Source organism: Myodes glareolus, chromosome 2 (assembly GCF_982192425.1).
Source record: "Myodes glareolus chromosome 2, mMyoGla1.1, whole genome shotgun sequence".
Taxonomy (NCBI): domain Eukaryota; kingdom Metazoa; phylum Chordata; class Mammalia; order Rodentia; family Cricetidae; genus Myodes; species Myodes glareolus.
The window spans coordinates 112,639,264-112,655,610 of record NC_142027.1 but is presented as its reverse complement, the minus strand read 5'-3'; positions in this window follow the sequence as shown (position 1 = coordinate 112,655,610).

Genomic DNA, 16,347 nt, shown 5'->3' with positions numbered 1-16,347 from the left:
TGTGTGGTATATTTGTGTGTATTATACATATAGGTACACGTGTGTGCAGTACATTTGTGTATGTGTATATGTATGGTATGTGTGTGTGTATATGTGACAGTTGAGTGTTGTGGTATCTGTGTGTGTGAGTGTGTGTGTGTGGTATGTGTATGGTATCTGTGTGTATATGGTACATGTGAGGTGGAGTACATGTATGGTGTATTTGTACATGTGTGGTGTGTGGTATATTTGCACATGTCCTGCCTATAGATCCTACACATCACTACTGTGAAAGGCGCCTATGCCTATACGTACTGAGAGAAGGTGACCAAGGAGGGTCACAACCAACATCTGTCTCTGGTCCCTAAGGATTCAGCCCCCATGGATGCAGAACTTTGGGGTTTCGTCACACAAGCCATCAAAGAGCTGGATTAAACTCTCTTTCCCCCTTGTTCCCAAGTCCACAGGATAAAGTTACTTGAGGGAACCCGAGGGAACTGAGGAGTCACATGACCACATGAGGGACAGACCATTGCCTGACAGCTCACCTACCAGTTTCTTCTCTATGTCAGGGTGCACCCATCCCCATCTTCTCTACCCCTAAACAAAAATGTATTTCTTTTTAAGATATATAAAAATATTAAATATGTGTGAGGAGGTAGGTACATGCTTGTGAGAGAAGCATCCTCAGAGGCCAGGCGAGGCCGTCAGATCCCCTAGAGATGACCTTGCAGACCCTTTTCAGCTTCTCCATGTGGGTGATGGGGACCGAACCTGGGTCTTCTCTACAGGAGCAGCAAGTGTTCTTGATCACTGAGCCCTCTCTCCAGCCCCGGCTTGCTGTTAAATAATGGTATTTTTCGATTATAATTAAATATCCTCACAAGGTAGGTTATCATGAGGATTGAGCAATGTGACCCCACGGACTATTCAGCAAATGTTTTAAGTACTTATTTCTCTATTGCTGGACCTTAAGACATCTTTTTCAGAATATATACGTGACTTGTTTGTGATTTTAGTGCTAGCAAGGACTCTACACTAAACTCCATCTCAGAGCCTTTGCCTTTCATCTAAATTGTTTTCTTATAAGTGTTGGTGATCTTGTACTTAATGTGGAGCAGCGTCCAGCCTTCAGAATGCTCATAGAAATTTTATAGAATTTAATTTAATTCTTTTAGAATTATCGAAACTTTCATTTGCATCTGACTTTTCTGCCTTTGCGTTAATCCCTGGAATTCTCAAATTACAGTCATTTTAAAGAGTCTGGGGAAATATTGCCAAAATACTGCCCAAAGACTTCTTATTTATTTCTGAGAACATGGTGCAGCTTATTTCTACGACTGTGCTAGCTTTGGGTATTATTATTATAGCCTGGCATCCCAGCTGCTCAGGAAGCTGGAGTAGGAGGATTTCAAGTTCAAGGTCAGCCTGGTTGACGTAGCAAGACTCTGCCTGCCAATGAGCAGCAATGACAGTAATGACAATAATTATGGAGGCTGGATGGAGAGTTCAGTGGTAGAGGGCTTGTCAACTTAAACACGGTTCTTATCTCAAAGGAAATGAAAGGCAGTTTCTTGTGGGGCCCACGGTGAGTGACCACGGTAACAGATCCAGGTTGCCCCAAATGCTGCGTTCCATGTGGTAATAGTGGTATAAAGTTTTCATAGCGACAGAACAAAGTTAGAAATCAAATGCCTTGGTGGAGGCATCGGGTAGGTGGGTTACAGAAAAGCAGGGAAGTCTCTGTGGTAGGCATCTGATGCTATCTGGTGACATTCTTAGTGTTTGGGTTGGCGGGAACCAGCCATGTGTTTATGCGTTCCAGAAGGATTCGCCGGAGAGTCCCAAGAACGTTAGGTCAGACACAGATGTGGGCAATGGTTATTTAGGAGGCTAAGATAGGAAAAGATAACAGGGTATAGTTCTACAACATCCCAACACTCCACAACCACCCTTTAGTCAGGCCTTTTAATACAGAGGTGGCTTTTTTATTCTTCTGGGAACTTCAGTCCACATTAGTATGTGCAATATTCTGGGTCCTGTTCCCTAATACTGAAGAGAAGAAGTAGTTAGTAGCTCTTTCTCCAGGGGCTAGGGAGAAGCTTCAGCAGTTACAAACGTTGTTGCTCTTGGAGAGGACACAAGTTCAGTTGTTGCTATCCACATCAGCTCACACACACACCAAGTAAATAAATAATAAAAATAAACACCTCAATTTAATAGTTTCTTTGATCATAGCCAGCAAGACAGATGATTATTATGTACTATGTAAAAACTATACTTTCCCTTTTGTAAATTACCTCCTCGTGTACTTTGTTCACTTATCCATATGTCTTTTATTTAAATATATATGTATGTATAAGTCATGTGTGTATACATACATATGATTTATATATTATTTTTATATACACACAGACAAATTATTTACGTGACTATGTAGGGGGTGGGTATGTGCATGTGAATGTGGTATCTTTGAAGACCAGAAGAGGGTGGTGGGTCCCCTGGAGCTGAAATTGCAGACAGATGTGAGTCGCCCGCTGTGAGTGCTGGGAGCCTGTCCTCTGTAAAAGCAGCAAGTGCTCTTAACAGCCGAGTTATCTCCCCACCCCTCCTACTGCTGTTCTTATTACTGTGCAGGAAGATGAATCTAGAAGCACCTCACCTACCCAGTCAGACAGAACCAAGGCTGACGGATTCTATCTCCTGGCCCTCCATTCACACCTTAATCTCACTTCAGGACCCAGAAGATGGACTGGGTTGGTGTCGCTGCATCTCTTCGTCCCTCTTCCCGAGGCAGCCATAGAGAATAAATATCCTTTCTTTTTATTACTTTTTTACTATTAATGTGGGTATTACGTCTCAGCAGTCCCGGTCAGGAGTGGTCCTATCCACCACTGGCCGATGGACACCTGGGCTTCAGTCTCATCCTTGAAGGAGGTCTGACAAGTTGTGGGCCTCTGTCTAGGAGACACGACCCCTCTCCTGGCACCTTTGCATTCTCCCAGCGTGAGAGTCCTAGGAAAACTCTCATTTCGTGAGATCCATTATTTCAGTAATCAGGCAGATTGAGGGACACAAGCGTCCCATCAGAATCCCTTCAGTTCCGACAAGGCTGTTGACACTCAGCCTGCCACGGGACTGGGGTTACCTACCTGCCCCACCGGGATGAGCAAGTCTGTCTTCTACTCCCTTCGCCACTGTGTGTGGCTCAGCGTTAACTTATTTTCCATGGTTTTTGTTTTGCTGTTGCTTTTTGTCTTGTTGGGACAAGTGTAGTCTAGGCTGGTCTGAAACTCCTGATCCTCCCGACTAGCCCTGCCAAGTGCTGGGATTATTGGCGCACGCCACCATGCCAGACTTCTTTAGCATTCTCTCGCCATTCCCAGCCGTGTGTGTGTGTGTGTGTGTGTGTGTGTGTGTGTGTGTACTCACACCCGCACATGTTGGGTTCAAGTGTGCTCACGCACATGGAGGAAAAGATAAGCCACACTTACCATGCCTCAGATCCGATGCTCCTTGTTTTTAGAGACAGGGACTCTCACTGGCTTCAGACTCACCAATTAGTCTAGACTGGCTGGCCAGCAGGTCCCACTGACTGCCTGTCTCCGAGTCCCCAGTTTTGAGATTCCGAGCACATGCCACCATGCCTGGCTTCTTGACATGGATTCTGGAGATCAAACCCAGGTCCCCAGGCTCACACAGCAGGCCCTTGGCAGCCTGAGCTGCCTCTCCAACCTATTCTTCAAGTTCTTAATGGAAACCCAGCAGCTGGGGGGGGGGGGGAACCACAGAGGTCTCTTTGGAACCAAGTGCTTAGGTAAACAGTCCCGTTCACCCCAGGAGGGCACCTGGGGAAGCAGCTTGGGGCATCACGGGCTGTGCTGGATGCTTTGCCAGCTGGCTTTCTAGACAGGATAATTTTTAGCAGCGGGCTGTGCTGCCTCTGCCAGGAGGGAGGTTATAAACACCCTCTCCTCTCGGTGAGGGGCTTTCTGCTAAACCAGTTCATCTTCCTTCTTGCCCATCTGAGATGCAGGCTAAGCAGGGCCTTTATTTACAAAGGTTAAACATGCCTTTAATTGGATTGCTGGCATTTGAGCCCCAGCCTCCCTCTTCCTTTTGCTTTGTCCCTCTGGTGCATACCTGGAGATGTGCCTGAGAGAAATGCCAAGGGGAGATTTTGTTTTTAATAAAGCTGAGATGAGGCCCGGTCCCTTTAGAGACTTATGTTACAGCTTTGAGGCACCACACACTAATGAATTGCATCACAAAAGGTCCCCAGCTGCTGGCTTGTGGAGCGGAGCAAAGGGAAGAGCTCTCTAGGCTGGAGAGGGGAGCGGGGGGAGCCGAAGTCAGACTCTGCTCGGCCTGTTCTACACAAAGCCCTGTTTCCTGTACTGAGGACGGTGTCACCGTCACCGTGGGATGCACAGTCCTCGTCTGTCCCTCTGCCAGGAGTCAGGAGATCAAGTGCAGATAGCCAAAGAGAGGCAGGACCTCCCCAGTGCCACACTTCACTATGGCCGTCCACAGTGACCATGTCGTACCCTCGCCAGGCCTCAGGTACGTGTTCAAAAACAATTCCTAAGTTCTCCTTGCACCTCTTCTTCTTCTAGCTCACGTGTGTAGGCGGTGTAGGTGAGGCAGAAGAATAAGGCAGGCGGGGAGGTTCTGGAGACTTCAGGGTTAACACATGAGGGCTGGGGAGATGGCTCAGTCAGTAAAGGGTGTACCTTGCAAGTCTGAGGACCTGAGTTTGGATCCCCAGAACCTACCAAAGAAAGCCAGATGCAATGGCGTGTGCCTGTGATCCCAGGAATGGCAATGTTGGAGGAAGAGACAAAGGGATCCCTGGAATCTCAGCGCCAGCTAGCCTGGTCTATGAACTCATGTTCCGGGCCAATCAACAAAAAGGTGAAAGATAACTGAAGACCAGCACCTGAAGTTATTCTCTGACCTCCACACATGCACTGTGCATGCATGCAGCTGCGCTTACATATGTGCCATTATACAAACACACATACATGCGCATATGTGTACACACACACTGTGCACGCATGCAAGTAACTTCACTCATGCCTGCACCCTTACACAAACACACACACATGCACTGTGAATATATGCACCTACACTCACAAGTGCACCTTTACATACAGACACACAAACACATACCTGCAATAATAAAGATCAAGATTTTAAACAAGCATCAACACAAAACACAGCTCTCATCTCAAAGACGTAAGAAATAGTTTACTCTAGAACCAAATATGGGTGACCGTGGCACAGGAACACAGATTCAGATGACACCAAATCACATATACCAACATGATAGCTGTTTTATGGAGACTCTATCATTGCTAAACAAACAAAATAAAAATCACTACAATTTGCAAAAGCCTTGGTGGAAGCATCATCAGGCAAGTGGATTCTTTGTGCCCCCATCCTTAGCCTTTTGGTTTGTACATTCTTAAAGATTTAACTAAGAGGCACAAAGATGTTAGACCCCACACAAGGGGGGCAATAAATGGTTATTAAAGGGGCTAAAGGCGGCCCAAAAGAATCTGGTTCTGGACTTAAAACATTCTAATCTTTCCACAGTCTTTAAATGAGCAATCGTTAATGAGCCTGTTGGAGAGGTTCCAGGAAGGTGTGTTCTTTCCTGGGACTTTCAGTCACCAAAGAAAGAAATGACAGAAGAAGAATGGAGCCCCAGCAGCAGCAGCTACACGTAACAAAACAGAGCATGCGTGAGAAAAGCCTGCTCTCTCCAAATGCCAGAGAAAGTGGGTGTCATAGAAATGGTACATGAAGGATTCCCAAGGTCCTGGCTGGTAGCCATTTCAGTTCCTAAACTGTCCCACTCTCAATGTGACTTTCTCAATAAATCACCTTTGTTGACAGCCCTCTCTGTCCTCATCCTATTCTTTGGTCCCAGACGCGAGAACCTGAAAATCATAGAGTGTGACTCTGGACTCTGATCCATGTGCACCACACAGGGGAAGGACCATGAAGATATACAGAGATGGAAGAGGTGAGTCCGGCTGGCCCAGAGAGAGAGCTCGGGCACTCTGCTCTAAGGTACTACTGTGCCATTTCAGAGGACCCAAAGCCTAGACACCACACAGGGGTGCTGGGACACATTGCAACCCCAGCACCCAGGAGGCTAAGCTGGAAGGGTGGAATGTTTGAAACAAGTGTAGGTTAGATAGTGAGCTCAAGGCCAGCGTGGATTCTAAGCTTCCTGGGAAAAGTAAAGTTAATCTATATTTCTAATAATAATAATATTATTATTATTACTTATTTAGTGTGTGTGTGTGTGTGATACGTGTGTGAATGTGTATTGCAAGATGTGTATGTGGTGTGTATGTGGTTTGTATGTGTGTATGATATCTGTGTGGTACATGTGTGTGTGTGTGCATGTGTGTGTGTGTGTGCCCGTGTCCACAGATACACACATGCCACGATACTCAAGTGAAGGTCAGAAGATACGTGTGTATGCAGGTACATGGATGCCACAGTGCTCTCAAGTGCAAGTCAAAGAGTGTGTGTGTGTGTGTGTGTGTGTGTGTGTGTGTGTGTGTGCAGGTGCCTGCACACCGCGATGCTCAAGAGAAAGTCAGAATTGCAGGAGTAGGTTCTCTCCTCCTACCACGTGTTCTGGGAAGCTAACCCAGATGCCAGGCTTGTTAAGCAAGCTCTTCCAACCCTAGTCACCGGCCCATCCTTGAAGTCATTCTAAAGAAAGATACCTACATACCCTTGTGGGCTGTCAGACTATCATTGCAAACCATGCACCTCAAGAGGCTGGAATTTCCTCAGATAGCTGAGACGCCTGGGAAAGAAACGGCTGATGCCTGGCACTGACCAGAGGAGAAACTTGTCTCCAAGAAGAGATTTCAGGCCCCTATGACAGCCTGTCAATTGCTGCAGGAGAGGCTGGAGCTGAGAGAATGGAGTGTCAATGAGGGGCCACACCTTGACCAGTACTATGTAGCTCAGCATACTTCTTGCCCTCTATTTAAACTTGAACATCAGATCAGAACCCTAAAAATGAGCTTTTGGGGGTGGAAATCAAGGACCTCTTTATTTCTCTTCCCAATATGACCACACTGAATAAACATGCTTTCTCTGTTCTATTACATGTCTGTTTAGTTAGCCTGTTAAGTGTGGGTGGCCTGGCTCATCAGAGCTGCCGTGGCCCAGGCTCTTACCCAGACTGTCTCCATGTCACAGAACTCAAGGAAACAACAACCAGGCTGAACTCACATTTATGCTGAAATTCTTTCAACTTTGATTCGGCTATTGGTTCTCTATAGTAAACAGGAAGGAATAAAGTATAGAAACTCGTTCTTCAGTGGAAATCAAAACAAAACAGAGTAGAGCAGGTAACAGAAAGCTGGACCAGAAAAAGATGCTGCATCTCTTGGAACTAGGGTTACAAAGGGTTGTGAGCTACCATGTAGGTGCTAAGAACTGAACCTGGCCCTCTGGAAGAACAATGAAGAGTATGATAGCATCTTTAACTAAAGGAGGAGCAATTCATCACTTGGCAGGTATTAATACCCAAAACACACATTTCAAACCATGATTCATCTCACCTTGAGTGGCAAGAAATCACTGCTTATCCATTTACTCATTTATTTACTTGTATGTACGGGCACATATGCTGTGTGTACATGGGTACACATGTGCATTGTGCATGTTTGTGTGTATGAGCATAGACACACAGGTGTCATGGTATGCTTATATATGTCAGGATATTTAGCCCGGGAACTTCAGGGTATTCTCCTGTCTCACCCCAGGAACACGGAGGTTACAAACGTGTGCAACACCATGTCCAGATTTACATGAGTTCTGACGCTCCGGACTCAGGACTTCAAACTTGACCAGTCAGTGCTGTATGTGCCGAGCTTTTCCCAAGCCCAAGAGTCTTTCCCTAACAAAATGGAGCTTATTTGTCTTTCAAGTCACAGCAAAGCTTACGAGGGCCTACCCCTGGGTACGAATGGGGTGGGGAGTGGGCGTTTTTAATAAGCAGCTGAAAGACCGGCACATAATTCAAAGTTCTTTCTGTATGTGATTATAGTGATTTAAACAGAAGATCATATTAGGGGAGTTACAATCAGCCAATCATTTGCAGAAGATAAAGTGGGCAGTTGGAAGGGCAGCAAGCGCCTATATATTAAGGAGCTGATCTAATTGCACAACAAGCAAGCAGGGATGGATGAAATTCCTCCTCCATCATTTGGCTTTTTCACGTAGTTTTGACCATTCTTTCCTAAGAGGAGATAAAATAAAGGATCAAGTTAATAGTTCACTCACAGGAAGGTGGTCACTCACGGTAAAGCACTTGCTTAGCATATATAAGTCTTGGGCTCTATCCCCGTTATCTTTAGGAAAGATAAAGAGGGGAGAAAGTAATAGAAAATAAAGAAAACCGATCCAGGCCAGCCAGAGTGAGACACTGATTTAGAAAAAGAAAATACAATCATTCATTATCCCATTCCACCAAATTCACTATTAACTATTTTTAAAGATTTCTTTCAGATACCTAAATTTTTAAAATTGATCACCTCTACAAAATTTGTTTTAATATCTTTTATTCCTAATTAATGCATAGAGAACATCTGCAAAGTTATAATGGTATATAAATCATTATTTTCATGAGTTTATAGCTTCTGAATGCACTTTATCGTGTCTTAGCTAGAGTTCCTATTGCTAGGAAGAGACACCGTAACCATGACAACTCTTATAAAGGACAAACATTTAACTGGGTGGCTTACATTTTCAGAAGTTTAGACCATTATCATCATGGGGCACCATGGTGGCCTGCAGCAGACGTGGTGCTGGAGAAGTAGCTGAGAGTCCTACATCTTGACCAGCAGGCAACAGGAAGTGGTCTGTCTCATTGGGCTGTATCTTGAGCATGTATGAGACCTGAAAGCCTTTCTCCACAGTGACACACTTCCTCCGAGGAGACCACACCTACTCCAACAAGGCCACTTCTCCTGATAGTTCCACTCCCTTCGGGGGCCTTTTTTTTTTTCACTACCACATATAGAATATTCATTTCTTTTCATTTTTAATAATGTAAATAGTACTTAAGTGTATACCTTTATGATAAAATGTTTCCATATTATTTTTTCCTTGTAAGAATAATCTACAAATTGAAGTCTGGATCATCACTTATAAGCATACTTTTGAAGTAAAGTTCATATACTATCAAATCTAGACAGTTTGGGAAAGTCTGTGCTTCCTCTACTGTATAACACTACTCCTTTTCATAGGATCCTAATCCACTGTGAAACATGTGTTAGTCAGCTTTATGCTGCTATGACAAAATACCTGAATAAAACAATTTAAAGACAACAGATGTACTTTATATCGTGGTTTCGGGAGTTTCAGCCCGTCATGGCAGAATGGGTTGGTGGAGCACAGTCATTCACAATGTCAGCCAGGAAGTGAAAAGATGCCTACACCTGCTGGCTTCCTTCTTTCCCCCTTTTATTTGACTGTGTCATGAGCCTATGTGGTACTATCCACAATCAGAAATGAGTTTTCCTCTCTAGATAATCCACCTCGGAAATGTAAGCAGCCTAGCAGAAATGGAGACATTCGAAAAAGACACTTGTGTCTCTCGAACTGACTATCAGGTATAGAAACAACGGGTCCAAAAGAAACAGGGAATTTTCCAGGAATCTCATGCTGGGGGGAGGCAAAGGCACCAGCTGCAATGGGAAATGGTCTCTCAGAAAGAGATTTCACACAGTTCTAACAACTTATCAGACCACCTTACTGGATGAGGCTGAAGGCCAGACAAGAATGGGTCAATGATGGGCAAGATCACACCTTGACCAAGGCTGTTTAAATGTGCCTTCCTTTGTCCTCTATTGAAACTTTACTCTGACTTCAGAACCCCAAAGGCGAACGAACTTTCCGAGATCAGATTATTTTTTTATACCTCTTCCCTATGTCACCACATTGAACAAATTTCCTTTTTCTCCTTTTTTTTAACTTTTAATAGGGTTGTTTCAACAAGTCTCTGGAGGGCACTTTTTGGGATACAGACTATGACCCCAAAGTTCAGTGACACTAATGCCTTACCAGACAAGCCCATAAGTAGGCTTCACAAATCTCCTAGGAGCCTCTTAGTTCAACCAACTCAACAGTTGAGAGGAGCCATCACAATGTATTAAAATGAAGATTCAAAATCTGTAGGAGAAAAATCACACAGCACCACTCCGTTCCTCGACCCTTTGATTACAAAGTAAAGCCAATCATTCATTACTTGTGTTTATTCTAGAACTTTGTTTGTTGAAGGAAATCTCATTACATTTTTTGTCTATTTTGCATTCGTCTTTTTAATCAACAGATCTATTCCCCCAGCAGCTATAAAACACCTTCTCTCTCTTTTTATTCCATTGTAAGAAATGTTTGGCTTTCGTATCTTTAATTAAGGGGAGAGCTTGCATGCAAAATATAAATCAGTTTGGGCTTCAAAACTCCGCTAAACTCAGGATATATCTGTCAGCTCAACGGGAGCTACATGGTGAGTAGCTGTGGTAACTTAAGGGAGAAAGGTGGATTGTCAGGCAATCCCAGTTTTTGTACACATCCCAGAATAGCTCTGCTATGAGTCCCCAGTGACCTCCTATTTGTTAAATTCTGAATCTCCCACTCTATCATCCTTCATCCTTCATGCCTCCATAGAAACTTCTCTCTGCTGCTCCTTCCCCCAATTGGTCAGTCAGATTTAAGTATTGGTGGGTTTTGTTCTTGGTTTTGCTTTGCTATTATTTTGCTTCAATTACTCCTTCTCAGCCTGTTCCCTCAGAACCACTCCCTATCATTCAACAAATGATGGGTAATCTTTGTTGTCACTTTAACTGGACTTGGAACCACCTAGGAGACACACCTCTGGGTGTGTCCATGAGACTGTTTACAGAGAAACTTAGCTTGCTCGGCTAGAACCACCCTGAATGTGGGTGCCACTATCCCATGGGCTGAGATCTCAGAATAAATCAAAGGAATGAAAGGAGAAAATGAGTTGGGTGCCATGACACCTCTCAAAGTCATGTCTGTGGATGCAATGTGACCAGCTGCCTCAGGCTCCAGCTGCCATGCCTTCCACTGGATGGACTATAAACTCAAACTGTGATCAGAATAAACCCTTCCTTCCTTAAGTTGCTTTGGGAGAGGGGGCATTTTGTCACAACAGTGAGAAAAGTAACTGATACACTAAAGTCCTGTCCACTTAGATCAACGTCTTTGCTGACTTTCTAGAGATGTAGCAGATTAAAACCAAGCAGGTGACTCTAGAGCAACAGAAAGATGTTGTCTCACAGTCACAAAGGCTAGAAGTCCAAGACCAAGGACTTGGGAGGCAACGCTCCCTCTGACGACCCTGGGGGAAATTAGCTCATTAACTTTTCTAACTTCTAGTGTTGGACAGTAATAATGAACTTCCTTGCCTTAGAGCCTGATGTCTTCTCTTTCTGCCTCCTCAGCACCTTCTCTTCTCCGTGGGGACACAAGTTATAATGGAAGAAACCTAAATTCTCACTTCCACAAAGCTCTCAGACTAATAGCAATTAACCCGAGTGTTTTTCAAGGTCGCATCATTTAGGTAATAAGACTAGTTTATCTTGTTGCTTTAATGAAACAGCTGTGTCTTCAGAGTTGTGGTGTGTACTGGGTTGACAGAAAATGAACCAGGCTTTCTGAATAGGTTTTTCAACAAGAAGTGTTTTAGAACCTGGGAAGATGACTCGGGGATTAAGGGCACTGGTTAATTTTTTTCCAGCAGTCTCAAGATAGAATCCAAGCTTCCACAGCACGTGACTCACAACAACCTGGCTCCAGCTCCAGGACATCCAGTGCCCTTTTCTGGCCTCCATGTGTACCTACATGTCACACACACACACACACACACACACACACACACACACACACAGAGTTTATGTAGGATAGAAACGTGAGGAAGGGAGAGGCAGAGAGGCAAAGAGTGAAGAATGTTTTATTATATTTTCCTAAAAGCAATTCCCTTAATCTTTAAGGAAATCTTGCAACTTTGGAAGATATAGAAAGCTGTAAAAAATCTTCAGAAACCACTCCCCACCTACTTCTACAACCCCTCACCATCTAGAAGATCCTTGCAGAGAGACTTTATTTTTTCTTTTAAAATGGCTGAACAAAATAATCAGTTTTCTTGTGACATCTTCTGATATACACATCATGTTCTTGGCTCATTTTTACCCCCACTATGTTCTCTTGCTCTCCTCCCCCTTTCTTTCTTTATTCTAATAATCAGCTTTGCTCACATGTCATCTATATGTGTAAGGATGTGAATATTAAAAATAGATTGCCACATATGACAGGATACACGAAACATTGGTCTGAATCATTAGTTCACTTACTAAAATGATCTCCAACTGCATTGGTTTCTTGAAAATTACTGCATTTCATTCCCCTCTCTCTCTCTCTCTCTCTCTCTCTCTCTCTCTCTCTGTGTATGTGTGTGTGTGTGTGTGTGTGTGTGTGTGTAGCCCAGGCTAGCCTCCAACTTACTATCTTCCTGTTTCACCTTTTCAAGTGTGCCTTTCACGTGAACATATACATATATGTAAATATATATAAATGAGCCTTGGGCTCATGGAAATCCTTCTGTTTCAGCTTCACAAGTGTTAGGAGTATAGATGTAAGCCACCTTTGCACATCTTTTATACATATGGTGAAGGTATACATGTATGTATTTAAAAAAGAATTGTAACTCATACAGTCAAAGCTAGTGGAGACCGGATGAATTCATTTTTATTTTCAAAGAGTTCTCGTATCAATATGGATACAGAACCAGATTTTGGATCCTTTTTCTTTGTTAAGATGACAAAGCTTTCTTGCAGTTTTATTTCCTGTTCATAACAAGCTGTCAGAGTTTTTCTTAACCATTTGATGGACCTAAGAGACAAAGCTGCTGTGACATCTTAGATGATCTTCCCATGCTTTGCGCTGAACTTGAGTGAGAGAAGGGAATCTTCTGAAAGAACAAGGGTTTGAAGTTCTGGAAAGATTGCTCAATGATGGTTCTAGGTGCTGGAAAGACAACTCAATGATGGTTCTAGGTGCTGGAAAGACAGCTCAATGAGGGTTCTAGGTGCTGGAAAGATAACTCGATGAGAGTTCTAGGCACTGGAAAGATAGCTCAATGGTTATAAGCATTTGAAGTCCTTTCAGAGGACCAGGGTTCAGTTCCCACCATCCATATGGTGACTCACAACCACCTGTAACTCCAGTTCCAAGGTGTCTGATGCCCTCTCCTGGCCTCCATGAACAGCAGGCACAGACAAGGTGCACAGACATATAGGCAGTCAAACATACAGATAAAGTAACGGTACTAAATATTTTTTAATATTGAATAAGGAATGAAAGTTTTTCCACAATTAGTTACTTGTTGTAGTTAGTTTTGAAATATTTTGTGGTAATTTTGATTAAATAAATATCTAAGTACTTTTTCACAGTGACTTATTAACTATTAAGTCATAGTTAGAAACTCAAACTTTTACATTTTTATTTTCAACCCTGGCTTCCCAAATAAAATTCTCTCTCTCTCTCTCTCTCTCTCTCTCTCTCTCTCTCTCTCCCTTCCTCCCTCTCTCTCTCACTCTATCTTTCACTGTGTGTTTGTGTGTATGTGCACATGAGAAACAAAGCGAGAAAAGAAAGAGATGTGTATGTGTGTGAGCATGTTTCATGTATATGAGTGCCAACCCTAATGCATGTGCAGCAAACACTTCATTAACTAAGCCGTCTCTCCAGTCCCCCACTATTTTGTTTAGCAACAGAAATGGGCTCGGATATGAGTCTTAAAGGTTATTGGAGGGTGATCTGATTATAACAAAAATGCAGTGTGGGGGCCAGAGAGATGACTCAGTAGGTGAAGGTAGCAGCTGCTAAGTTTGATCCTCAGGATCTTCATGACAGAGGGAGAAAACCAGCTATCCCAGGTTGTCCTCTGACCTCTATTTGTACACTATAGGGTGCATGAGTAAATATATACATACATACATACATACACACACACACACACACAATTTTCTTTTTAAATTCAATCTATTTCCCCTTATTTCTTATTCTCCTCTTGATGGGATGTCTTCTAAGATTTTATCTTGTATCAACTGGATATGACTTACCGATTGATAATCTCTCAAAAGAAGAAACTATAAGGCTTATTTCCCTAAACTTACTCTCCTCTTTCTTACCTTCCACTTTTCCAGATCGTCTCATCCTATGTGTTTTGTATGTTGGAATCCGGATAATAAGGAATTGAAGAAAGGACAGACAGACAGACCATAAAGCTGGGGTCAGGTGGGGTCTTCTACCTCTGCAATCCAGAACACGCTATGTTTATTGGATACAATACAGGAGAAGGGGTTAGTTAGTCTCAGTAGTAGGTTTCTGTAGGTGAGCAATCTCAGGCTGTAAATTCCCAGGAGGAGAAAGCTGTAGGTGCTAGTCTTTGCACACATTGGTCAATCATTCATAAACTCTCAGACTCTCGGGGAAAGATTTGTGACTTTTGTTGAGCCTGGGCCATATAGGTAGTAACTCTAGCAGTTTCTCATTGGTTCAAGGCCTTGGAGTCTTTGGCATAACCATGCCCCTGACAACAAAAACATTCACTCAGGACTTCTATTATTCAGAGTTTCCTCTGCTCCCTACTTCAAATTAATCATAAAGTCAATCTGTATTAGCTACTTTTACCATTGCTAGGACAAAACATCTAATGAAAAGCTACAGAAGAAAGAAAGGAAGGAAGGAGGGAGGGAGGGAGGGAGGGAAGGATGGAGGAAGTGAGGACTTCTTTTACCTTAAGGTTCTAGGATACACAGTGCACCATGGTGGAGAGTCAGGGAAAGATGAGTGTGGAGCAGCTGACCGCATTATGACCACAGTCAGTGTTCTAGTTTCATTCTGTTGGTGTGACAAATGCCACGGACAAAAACAACTTGGGGGAGAAAAGATTCATTTTCTCTTATAGGTTATAATCCCTCATTGAGGGAAGTCAGGGGATGCTTTAGGATAATGCTTTCGTACACTGTAAAGATTTGGCACTAATACTGGTTTAATGAAACGCTGATTGGCCAGTAGCCAGGCAGGAAGTATAGGTGGGACAACCAGACTAAGAGAATTCTGGGAAGAGGAAAGGCAGAGACATCGTCACTAGCAAGATTCAGAGGAAGCAAGATGAGAATGCCTCACTGAGAAAAGGTACCAAGCCATGTAGCTAAACATAAACAGGAATTATGGGTTAATTTAAGATGTAAGAGCTAACTATTATTAAACCTGAGCTAAGAGGCCAAACAGCTTACAATTAATATAAACCTCTGTATGTTTCTTTGGGACTGAATGACTGTAGGATCAGGTGGGACAGAAAGTTCCACCTACAAGGGAGCGAATTCAACTAGGAACTTTGAGGCAGAACTAACATGTACTACTCCACACAACATTATCTCCAACTAAAGAATTCACCTCACAATCAAGCAGTGCATCAGAAACCACAGAGATACTTCCTACCGACACACTCACAGGCTCATATTTGGTTAACCTTCTTACACAGCCCAGGGAATGATGCTACCCACAGTGAGCTTGGCCCTCACTCATCAATGGACGATCAAGACAATCTCCTGCAGACATGCCCACCAGCTAGTCTGATCTGGAAAACTTCTCAACTGAGATCTCCTTCCCAAGTTGTGTCAAACTGACATTCAAACCTAAGATAAACAGAAAACAAAGAACAGACAGGAAGACAGTTTGAGCTATGAAACTCTCGGTGGCCCATTTCCTCTAGCGGGAGTCCACAACCTCCTCCAGCGGCACCACCAGCTAAGAACCAAGTATTCAAACACATTAACCTGTGGGAGACATTTCACATTCGAAGCACAGCACAGCACAATGAAAGAGGAGTAGCCAGGCTATAAAATGTGATAAACGAACATTTCTGTAATTGCATGATCCACTTTTACTTCCTATGAATCAGTTATGAAGGCGTTGGCAACACGAACGTAATAAACAGACCTGACTTAAACTGATCTAATAAATAAGGAAATTCATCATCAAGCTCAAAGTAAATCTAAAAATATGACCAGTGGCTTAATCACGAAATGAAGGACATGAGTTTCTTCCATTCCTCCTCCCTGAGAGCATCCACACTCACATCTTTCCAAGGCCAAAGAGGAGACACAACGGGAGTGGTGGTGCTATGGAGGATTAGAACAGATGGAAGGAATAGAAACACAACTAAGGGGATTTATTAGATTAACTTACATGACACAGACTGGGTAGCCCAACGGTGGCTGTTTTCACACTGGAGAA